Below are 11,377 nucleotides of genomic sequence, written 5' to 3'. Positions count from 1 at the left end.
CAAACGGCGCCATCTCAATGCTTGAATGGTAGCTGTTGTTGTAGGAAAATTCTGCTAACGGTAGATGTCGATCCCAACTGTTTTCGAAATCAATAACACATGCTCGTAGCATGTCTTCAAGCGTTTGTATCGTCCTTTCGCTCTGCCCATCAGTTTGTGGATGATAGGCAGTACTCATGTCTAGACGAGTTCCTAATGCTTGCTGTAATGTCTGCCAGAATCTTGAAATAAATCTGCCATCCCTATCAGAGATAATAGAGATTGGTATTCCATGTCTGGAGATGACTTCCTTCAAATACAGTCGTGCTAACTTCTCCATCTTGTCATCTTCTCTTATTGGCAGGAAATGTGCTGATTTGGTGAGACGATCAACTATTACCCAAATAGTATCAAAACCACTTGCAGTCCTTGGCAATTTAGTGATGAAATCCATGGTAATGTTTTCCCATTTCCATTCCGGGATTTCGGGTTGTTGAAGTAGACCTGATGGTTTCTGATGCTCAGCTTTGACCTTAGAACACGTCAAACATTCTCCTACGTATTTAGCAACATCGGCTTTCATACCCGGCCACCAAAAATGTTTCTTGAGATCCTTGTACATCTTCCCCGTTCCAGGATGTATTGAGTATCTGGTTTTATGAGCTTCTCTAAGTACCATTTCTCTCATATCTCCAAATTTTGGTACCCAAATCCTTTCAGCCCTATACCGGGTTCCGTCTTCCCGAATATTAAGATGCTTCTCCGATCCTTTGGGTATTTCATCCTTTAAATTTCCCTCTTTTAAAACTCCTTGTTGCGCCTCCTTTATTTGAGTAGTAAGGTTATTATGAATCATTATATTCATAGATTTTACTCGAATGGGTTCTCTGTCCTTCCTGCTTAAGGCATCGGCTACCACATTTGCCTTCCCCGGGTGGTAACGAATCTCAAAGTCGTAATCATTCAATAATTCAATCCACCTACGCTGCCTCATATTCAGTTGTTTCTGATTAAATATGTGTTGAAGACTTTTGTGGTCGGTATATATAATACTTTTGACCCCATATAAGTAGTGCCTCTAAGTCTTTAATGCAAAAACAACCGCGCCTAATTCCAAATCATGCGTCGTATAATTTTGTTCGTGAATCTTCAATTGTCTAGACGCATAAGCAATCACCTTCGTTCGTTGCATTAATACACAACCGAGACCTTGCTTTGATGCGTCACAATAAATCACAAAATCATCATTCCCTTCAGGCAATGACAATATAGGTGCCGTAGTTAGCTTTTTCTTCAATAACTGAAACGCTTTCTCTTGTTCATCATTCCATTCAAATTTCTTCCCTTTATGCGTTAATGCAGTCAAGGGTTTTGCTATTCTGGAAAAGTCTTGGATGAACCTTCTGTAGTAACCAGCTAGTCCTAAAAACTGGCGTATGTGTTTCGGAGTTTTCGGGGTTTCCCACTTTTCAACAGTTTCTATCTTTGCCGGATCCACCTTAATACCTTCTTTGTTCACTATGTGACCGAGGAATTGAACTTCTTCCAACCAAAATGCACACTTTGAAAACTTAGCGTACAATTCTTCCTTCCTCAATACTTCTAACACCTTTCTCAAATGTTCACCGTGTTCTTGGTCATTCTTTGAGTAAATAAGTATGTCATCAATGAAAACAATGACAAACTTGTCAAGGTATGGTCCACACACTCGGTTCATAAGGTCCATGAACACAGCTGGTGCATTAGTTAAACCAAATGGCATGACCATAAACTCGTAATGACTGTAACGTGTTCTGAAAGCAGTCTTTGGAATATCATCTTCTTTCACCCGCATTTGATGATACCCGGAACGTAAGTCAATCTTTGAATAAACAGACGAGCCTTGTAGTTGATCAAATAAGTCGTCGATTCTCGGTAGTGGGTAGCGGTTCTTGATGGTAAGTTTGTTCAACTCTCGATAGTCGATACACAACCTGAATGTACCATCTTTCTTCTTGACAAACAAAACAGGAGCTCCCCACGGTGATGTGCTTGGTCGAATGAAACTATGCTCTAAAAGTTCTTGTAATTGGCTTTGCAGTTCTTTCATCTCGCTGGGTGCGAGTCTGTAAGGAGCACGAGCTATTGGTGCAGCTCCTGGTACAAGATCTATTTGAAATTCAACGGATCGATGTGGGGGTAATCCCGGTAATTCTTTCGGAAATACATCGGGAAATTCTTTTGCAATGGGAACATCATTGATGCTCTTTTCTTCAGTTTGTACTTTCTCGACGTGTGCTAGAACAGCATAGCAACCTTTTCTTATTAGTTTTTGTGCCTTCAAATTACTAATAAGATGTAGCTTCGTGTTGCCCTTTTCTCCGTACACCATTCATGGTTTTCCTTTTTCTCGTATAATGCGAATTGCATTTTTGTAACAAACGATCTCTGCTTTCACTTCTTTCAACCAGTCCATACCAATTATCACATCAAAACTCCCTAACTCTACTGGTATCAAATCAATCTTAAATGTTTCGCTAACCTGTTTAATTTCTCGATTCCGACATATATTATCTGCTGAAATTAATTTACCATTTGCTAATTCGAGTAAAAATTTACTATCCAAAGGCGTCAATGGACAACTTAATTTAGCATAAAAATCTCTACTCATATAGCTTCTATCCGCACCCGAATCAAATAAAACGTAAGCAGATTTATTGTCAATAAGAAACGTACCCGTAACAAGCTCCGGGTCTTCCTGTGCCTCTGCCGCATTAATATTGAAAACTCTTCCGCGGCCTTGTCCATTCGTGTTCTCCTGGTTCGGGAAATTTCTAATAATGTGGCCCGGTTTTCCACATTTATAACAAACTACATTGGCATAACTTGCTCCGACACTACTTGCTCCGCCATTACTCGTTCCGACACCATTTGTTTCTTTCGTTCTATTAACCTCTGGTCCGTAGACCTCACACTTCGTCGCGCTATGACCATTTCTTTTACACTTGTTGCAAAATTTGGTGCAGAACCCAGAGTGATACTTTTCACACCTTTGGCATAGCTGCTTCTGATTGTTGTTGTTGTTGCGGTTATTATTGTTGTTGGGATGATTGTTGTAGTTGCTGTTGTTGTTGTTGTTGTTGTTGTTGGGCCGTTTGTTGTAGTTGCGATTGATGTTGCGATTGTTGGGATAATTGTTGCGATTATTGTTGTAATTGCTGTTGTTGTTGTATTGGTGATTCTTATCACCGTTTTCCTCCCACTTTCTTTTGACTTGCTTCACATTGGCCTCTTCAGCTGTCTGTTGTTTAATTCTTTCTTCAATCTGGTTCACTAGTTTGTGAGCCATTCTACATGCCTGTTGTATGGAGGCGGGCTCATGTGAACTTATATCTTCTTGGATTCTTTCCGGTAATCCTTTCACAAACGCGTCGATCTTCTCTTCCTCATCTTCGAATGCTCCCGGACACAATAGGCACAATTCTGTGAATCATCTTTCGTACGTGGTAATATCAAATCATTGGGTTCGTAACCCTGTAAGTTCTGTCTTGAGCTTATTGACCTCGGTTCTGGGACGGTACTTCTCGTTCATCAAGTGCTTGAATGCTGACCACGGTAGTGCGTACGCATCGTCTTGTCCCACTTGCTCTAGATAGGTATTCCACCATGTTAACGCAGAACCTGTGAAGGTATGCGTAACGTACTTCACTTTGTCCTCTTCAGTACACTTACTTATGGCAAACATCGATTCGACCTTCTCGGTCCACCGTTTCAATCCGATCGGTCCTTCGGTTCCATCAAATTCCAAAGGTTTGCAGGCAGTGAATTCTTTATAGGTGCATCCTACATGATTTTCTGTACTGCTAGATCCAAGGTTATTGTTGGTATGTAGCGCAGCCTGTACTGCGGCTATGTTTGAAGCTAGAAAAGTACGGAATTCCTCTTCATTCATATTCACGGTGTATCGAGTAGTCGGTGCCATTTCCTTCAAAATAGTCAAATGGAACAAGTTAATCATACAGAATATTAAGAGTAGTTAATAGTATTTCGTAGCATAATATGAACTCATTTATAAAAGCTTTTTCTTCATATTAGCGCTTTATAAGTTTAAATTCGGGTAGTACATACCCGTTAAGTTCATACTTAGTAGCTAATATACAATTCAACTACTACAATTCTATATGAAAAACTGATTATAATAATATTTCGCGTTCAAACTTTTACACAATATTTTACAAACTTACAATACCGCTTATTTTACGTATAGCATGAAATATAGCACACAATAAATTTGATACAAGATGGTTGTGAAGATAATTCTAGCTAGTACACAAGTCGTTCAGCAAAGGCAATAAAGACACGTAATTCATACGTCCAGAAACAAGTCATGCATTCTGGTTTTACTAGGATTACTTCCCATCCTTGGTCTTGTGGAACATAACCGTTATGGCCGTTGATAAGATAGCGTGTTGTAACGTCGTCAAAGGGATGAGGGTTACGTAATGTCCAACAGTCCCGTAACAATCTAAAAACCTCATTTCTTACCCCAATTACCGACTCCGTCACTTGTGGAACGTTTTGTTTAATAGTTGTAGCCCGATGTTCTTGTTCTCACTTTGGTGAGAAGCGAACATTACTAATCTGTAAGCATAACATGCTTCTTTATGTTGCATGTTAGCCGCTTTTTCTAAATCACGAAGTCCAATATTCGGATATATTGAGTCAAAATAATTTCTTAACCCATTGCGTAAAATAGCATTTGGGTTCCCCGCAATATATGCGTCAAAGTAAACACATCGTAACTTATGGATTTCCCAATGTGATATCCCCCATCTTTCGAACGAAAGCCTTTTATAAACCAAGGCATTCTTGGAACGTTCTTCGAATGTCTTACAAACTGATCTCGCCTTAAATAGTTGTGCCGAAGAATTCTGACCGACTCTAGACAAGATTTCATCAATCATGTCTCCGGGTAGGTCTCTTAAAATATTGGGTTGTCTATCCATTTTGTGTTTTTATACTGTAAAATAGACAAGAGTTAGATTCATAAAAAAAAAATACTTATTAATACAAGCAATTTTTACATATATCATAAAGCATAAGCACACTATATTACATATATTACACCACACGAATACAACTATCTTATTTCGACTCGCTTGTTTCTTCTTCTTCGGTTTTGGTTCGTTTTGCCAAGTTTCTAGGGATATATGATGTTCCCCTAATACGAGCCATAATTTTCCACATTGGTTTAGAAAAACCTGGTGGTTTAGAGGTTCCCGGGTCATTGTTACAACTTAAGGACTTCGGGGGTTGACGATACATATAAAGTTCATCGGGGTTGGAATTAGATTTCTCTATTTTTATGCCCTTTCCCTTATTATTTTCTTTTGCCTTTTTAAATTCAGTTGGGGTAATTTCTATAACATCATCGGAATTCTCGTCGGAATCCGATTCATCGGAGAATTGGTAGTCCTCCCAATATTTTGCTTCCTTGGCGGAAACACCATAGACCATAATTAACCTTGATCGGTTGGTAGAGGATTTTCTTTTACTTAACCGTTTTATTATTTCCCCCACCGGTTCTATTTCTTCATCTGGTTCCGATTCTTCTTCCGGTTCCGATTCTTCTTCCGGTTCCGACTCTTCTTCCGGTTCCTCTTCGGGAACTTGTGAATCAGTCCACGAATCATTCCAATTTACATTCGACTCTTCATTATTATTAGGTGAGTCAATGGGACTTGTTCTAGAGGTAGACATCTATCACATAATATCAAACGCGTTAAGAGATTAATATATCACATAATATTCACATGTTAAAAATATATAGTTTCCAACAAAATTTGTTAAGCAATCATTTTTCAAGTAAACACGGTCGAAGTCCAGACTCACTAATGCATCCTAACAAACTCGATAAGACACACTAATGCAAAATTCTGGTTCTCTAAGACCAACGCTCTGATACCAACTGAAATGTCCCGTTCTTATTGATTAAAAACGTTCCATATTAATTGATTTCGTTGCGAGGTTTTAACCTCTATATGAGACGTTTTTCAAAGACTGCATTCATTTTAAAACAAACCATAACCTTTATTTCATCAATAAAGGTTTAAAAAGCTTTACGTAGATTATCAAATAATGATAATCTAAAATATCCTGTTTACACACGACCATTACATAATGGTTTACAATACAAATATGTTACAACAAAATAAGTTTCTTGAATGCAGTTTTTACACAATATCATACAAGCATGGACTCCAAATCTCGTCCTTATTTAAGTATGCGACAGCGGAAGCTCTTAATAATCACCTGAGAATAAACATGCTTAAAATGTCAACAAAAATGTTGGTGAGTTATAGGTTTAACCTATATATATCAAATCATAATAATAGACCACAAGATTTCATATTTCGATACACATCCCATACATAGAGATAAAAATCATTCATATGGTGAACACCTGGTAACCGACATTAACAAGATGCATATATAAGAATATCCCCATCATTCTGGGACACCCTTCGGATATGATATAAATTTCAAAGTACTAAAGCATCCGGTACTTTGGATGGGGCTTGTTGGGCCCGATAGATCTATCTTTAGGATTCGCGTCAATTAGGGTGTCTGTTCCCTAATTCTTAGATTACCAGACTTAATAAAAAGGGGCATATTCGATTTCGATAATTCAACCATAGAATGTAGTTTCACGTACTTGTGTCTATTTTGTAAATCATTTATAAAACCTGCATGTATTCTCATCCCAAAAATATTAGATTTTAAAAGTGGGACTATAACTCACTTTCACAGATTTTTACTTCGTCGGGAAGTAAGACTTGGCCACTGTTGATTCACGAACCTATAACAATATATACATATATATTAAAGTATGTTCAAAATATATTTACAACACTTTTAATATATTTTGATGTTTTAAGTTTATTAAGTCAGCTGTCCTCGTTAGTAACCTATAACTAGTTGTCCACAGTTAGATGTACAGAAATAAATTGATAAATATTATCTTGAATCAATCCACGACCCAGTGTATACGTATCTCAGTATTGATCACAACTCAAACTATATATATTTTGGAATCAACCTCAACCCTGTATAGCTAACTCCAACATTCACATATAGAGTGTCTATGGTTGTTCCGAAATATATATAGATGTGTCGACATGATAGGTCGAAACATTGTATACGTGTCTATGGTATCTCAAGATTACATAATATACAATACAAGTTGATTAAGTTATGGTTGGAATAGATTTGTTACCAATTTTCACGTAGCTAAAATGAGAAAAATTATCCAATCTTGTTTTACCCATAACTTCTTCATTTTAAATCCGTTTTGAGTGAATCAAATTGCTATGGTTTCATATTGAACTCTATTTTATGAATCTAAACATAAAAGTATAAGTTTATAGTCGGAAAAATAAGTTACAAGTCGTTTTTGTAAAGGTAGTCATTTCAGTCGAAAGAACGACGTCTAGATGACCATTTTAGAAAACATACTTCCACTTTGAGTTTAACCATAATTTTTGGATATAGTTTCATGTTCATAATAAAAATCATTTTCTCAGAATTACAACTTTTAAATCAAAGTTTATCATAGTTTTTAATTAACTAACCCAAAACAGCCCGCGGTGTTACTACGACGGCGTAAATCCGGTTTTACGGTGTTTTTCGTGTTTCCAGGTTTTAAATCATTAAGTTAGCATATCATATAGATATAGAACATGTGTTTAGTTAATTTTAAAAGTCAAGTTAGAAGGATTAACTTTTGTTTGCGAACAAGTTTAGAATTAACTAAACTATGTTCTAGTGATTACGAGTTTAAACCTTCGAATAAGATAGTTTTATATATATGAATCGAATGATGTTATGAACATCATTACTACCTTAAGTTCCTTGGATAAACCTACTGGAAAAGTGAAAAATGGATCTAGCTTCAATGGATCCTTGGATGGCTCGAAGTTCTTGAAGCAGAATCATGACACGAAAACAAGTTCAAGTAAGATCATCACTTGAAATAAGATTGTTATAGTTATAGAAATTGAACCAAAGTTTGTATATGATTATTACCTTGTATTAGAAGGATAACCTACTGTAATAAACAAAGATTTCTTGAGGTTGGATGATCACCTTACAAGATTGGAAGTGAGCTAGCAAACTTGAAAGTATTCTTGATTTTATGTAACTAGAACTTGTAGAATATATGAAGAACACTTAGAACTTGAAGATAGAACTTGAGAGAGATCAATTAGATGAAGAAAATTGAAGAATGAAAGTGTTTGTAGGTGTTTTTGGTCGTTGGTGTATGGATTAGATATAAAGGATATGTAATTTTGTTTTCATGTAAATAAGTCATGAATGATTACTCATATTTTTGTAATTTTATGAGATATTTCATGCTAGTTGCCAAATGATGGTTCCCACATGTGTTAGGTGACTCACATGGGCTGCTAAGAGCTGATCATTGGAGTGTATATACCAATAGTACATACATCTAAAAGCTGTGTATTGTACGAGTACGAATACGGGTGCATACGAGTAGAATTGTTGATGAAACTGAACGAGGATGTAATTGTAAGAATTTTTGTTAAGTAGAAGTATTTTGATAAGTGTATTGAAGTCTTTAAAAAGTGTATAAATACATATTAAAACACTACATGTATATACATTTTAACTGAGTCGTTAAGTCATCGTTAGTCGTTACATGTAAGTGTTGTTTTGAAACCTTTAGGTTAACGATCTTGTTAAATGTTGTTAACCCAATGTTTATAATATCAAATGAGATTTTAAATTATTATATTATCATGATATTATCATGTATGAATATCTCTTCATATGATATATATACATTAAATGTCTTTACAACGATAATCGTTACATATATGTCTCGTTCAAAAATCATTAAGTTAGTAGTCTTGTTTTTACATATGTAGTTCATTGTTAATATACTTAATGATATGTTTACTTATCATAGTATCATGTTAACTATATGTATATCCATATATATGTCATCATATAGTTTTTACAAGTTTTAACGTTCGTGAATCACCGGTCAACTTGGGTGGTCAATTGTCTATATGAAACATATTTCAATTAATCAAGTCTTAACAAGTTTGATTGCTTAACATGTTGGAAACATTTAATCATGTAAATATCAATCTCAATTAATATATATAAACATGGAAAAGTTCGGGTCACTACACCCTGCAGGTTGTTAGATTTTGTAAATGATGCATTTTGGGGAGAAGACGGGAATGTGAATGTTATGTTTGACAGGAGTCAACTCTGATGTGATTTTAATTAGTTAAAATGTGTTCTTTTGTAAACATCATACATTTACATCTCTTTCATTTAAAATATGTATTTTGTATGTTGTCACGTGACACTGGTTCGTGTAAATGGTAACTAATTATTAAATGCTTCCACCACGTATACGTATAAAAAAATAAAAATTTAGCGCTGTCATAAGTTGGTATCAGAGCTTAGTTTGGTAGCATGTGCATTGTGATTTAAACGTCATGTTCCCAAACTTAGTAGAGTCATGTCAAACATAACATGCTGGGGATGGGTTAAGTGAGTATTAGGACAGGTTATGTGTTAGTTGTTAGTACTAACAGAGTTTATACTAAGCTTTGGTATGAGTGTTGTGGTAGTGCAGTAATGGCAAATAATGAAGTAAACGCTACTGGCCCTACTGTCCCTGGAACTGGTACTTTTAGAGCCCCTGACGAAGATGGACATGTGTCTTCAGAAGAAGAAACTTATCAAGAAGTAATAAATCTTCAAAGTTGATTACTAGAAGCTCAAGAGAAAATTAAGGAATTGGAACAAGAACGGGCGCAATGGAACCCTAATACCACTGCATTGAACGCAACCTTTCCTCCAAATTTTTATGCTCAAGCAGGTGGCAATTCCCAGTCACAGTTTCCTCAAACCACCTATCAAAACCTTCAAATACCATACCCGTTTAACCAAGCCCTTCTGAATCAGATGATCTACCCATTTCAAATCCCTGAGACAAGAAAGAAGTGTACGTATAAACAGTTTATGGACTGCAAAACTCCTGAGTACAACGGTCACCCAAACCCTACAATGACACTCAATTGGTTAAGAGAAGTAGAGCGAGCATTGGAAGCATGTTTCTGTGAGCCTAAATCTATGGTACTGTTTGCTAGTAGGCTTCTCAAAGGTGAAGCAATGGAATGGTGGGACTCTATCACTGCATATTTACCTAAAGAACTGATTAGTCAAATAACCTGGGAACAGGTTGCTACAAAGGTTCGTGAGCAGTACTGTTCTGAGTATGAAATGGAAAGATTGAAAACCGAGTTTTTGAGTATGAAAATGACAGAAAGTATGACAATTGATGAGGTTTTCAGAGATTTTACATCGAAGTTAAGGTTTGTTCAATAATGGGTACCGACTAAGAAGGATAAGATTCAACATTTTATGTGGGTGATTAAGCCAGAGTTTAGAACAGTTGCGAGATTTGCAACGACTTTGTCACAAGCTCATGAGATGGCTAAGATTACTGAGGGTGACATCAATGTAGCGAAAAGAGAAAGTTCGAGAGGTGGATCTTTTGGGGGTAAATCAGAAGGTCAATCGGGTGGACAGTCGACTCAACAGTCAGGTAAGCAATCCGGTTTTCATGGTAAAAAGTCAGGCGGGTTTAAACAGAAAAGTAAGTCTGGTATTAGTAGATTGGGTTCAAGTCAATCTGGGTGGTGTAATGTTTGTAAGTATACCCATGTCGGTCCGTGTTCTTCAATGACCAGAAGGTGTTTGAAATGTGGAGTGTTAGGTCATGAATCAATAGCTTGTTCTTTTAAGTATAATGTTTGTTGGAGTTGCCATCAAGAGGGGCATAGATATGCAAATTGTCCATCTGCGTCAAGAGCCGGTTCTGGGGCAGGGTCAGGGGAGAGGTCAGCAACTTCTGGGGGATCTTCTGCTTCTACCACCGGGCAGAAGAGAAAGAATCCTCCAACAGCAGAGGCAAGGGCGTTTTAGATGACGGTAGACGCTGCAACCGCTACCAATGATGTCATTACCGGTATGTTCTTGGTTAATTCCTTGCCAGCTCGTGTGTTATTTGATTCAGGAGCAAATTATTCTTTTATGTCCTTAGGCATCTGTGATAAGTTGAAGTTGCCTGTTAGGATGTTAGATGCGCCTTTGGGAATAGAAGTAGCTGATGGTAAAATGGTTCCATGCACATCATCTGTGTCTGGAGTTACCATCGAAATCGATGGACATTCCTTCCCTTTAACCTGTTTGTTGATGCCTATACCTAGTTTTGATGTAGTCATAGGCATGAATTGGTTAACTAATAGGGCTAATATTAAGTGTGATAAGAAGATGATTTCTTTCTGTTTGGCCGATGGATCCCGAGTGATAGCTA

This window comes from Rutidosis leptorrhynchoides, chromosome 8 (assembly GCF_046630445.1).
Source record: "Rutidosis leptorrhynchoides isolate AG116_Rl617_1_P2 chromosome 8, CSIRO_AGI_Rlap_v1, whole genome shotgun sequence".
In the NCBI taxonomy this organism is placed as follows: domain Eukaryota; kingdom Viridiplantae; phylum Streptophyta; class Magnoliopsida; order Asterales; family Asteraceae; genus Rutidosis; species Rutidosis leptorrhynchoides.
This window is presented reverse-complemented; position numbering follows the sequence as displayed.